General features: G+C 38.5%; 1 protein-coding gene across 1 annotated transcript in view; it reads left to right on the top strand.

Annotated features, from left to right (window-relative positions):
- scp2b (sterol carrier protein 2b) overlaps positions 1–600 on the top strand; it is a 67510-nt gene that overhangs the window by 46066 nt on the left and 20844 nt on the right. The gene's annotated exons all lie outside the window — the stretch shown is intronic.

Raw genomic sequence — 600 nt, 5'->3', positions numbered from 1 at the left:
TATATATATATATATATATATATTGTATTAAGCATACTGTACATTAGAGATGCCTAAACACATGTTATAGCTGCCGATACATTTTATGATTAGTTATAGCAGCTGATACAGCTGTGTTATAGTATTGGCCAGTTTTAAGTTCGTAGTGTATTGGGCCTATGAATAAGAATCATAAGTCTGGTGGTTGTTGTTAACTTTTCCTGCTACAGCTTACAGTGCACAAAACTGCGAACTCTGCTTTACTGTTCTTATTATACATCCATGTGCTGTGTATTTGTTTGATATCTTTGCAACTAAACCTGAACTCTCCCCAATTCTGACCTCACGCTCGCTAGAAAGGGATACAGCTTCAGCGTTAGCCGAAAAAAAGTAGGCGTCATGCGGAAGGGGCTAACGTTGTGCCTAATGCCTATACTCATAGAATCTAACTATTGTTTTGTTTTGTAGCGTGCATCCGCGCCTCTGCAACCACACACAGCTCAGGGTAATCAGGGTGGCCGCGGGTCCTTAAAAAGTCTTAAAAAGTCTTAAATCACGTTTCTTAAAATTAAGGCCTTAAAAAGCATTAAATTGTCTTAAATTCAGATCGGGTAGGTCTTA

The sequence above is a fragment of the Etheostoma spectabile genome, chromosome 9 (assembly GCF_008692095.1).
Source record: "Etheostoma spectabile isolate EspeVRDwgs_2016 chromosome 9, UIUC_Espe_1.0, whole genome shotgun sequence".
Taxonomy (NCBI): domain Eukaryota; kingdom Metazoa; phylum Chordata; class Actinopteri; order Perciformes; family Percidae; genus Etheostoma; species Etheostoma spectabile.
Note: the sequence above shows the minus strand (reverse complement) of the source record. Positions and strands in the feature narration are given on the sequence as shown.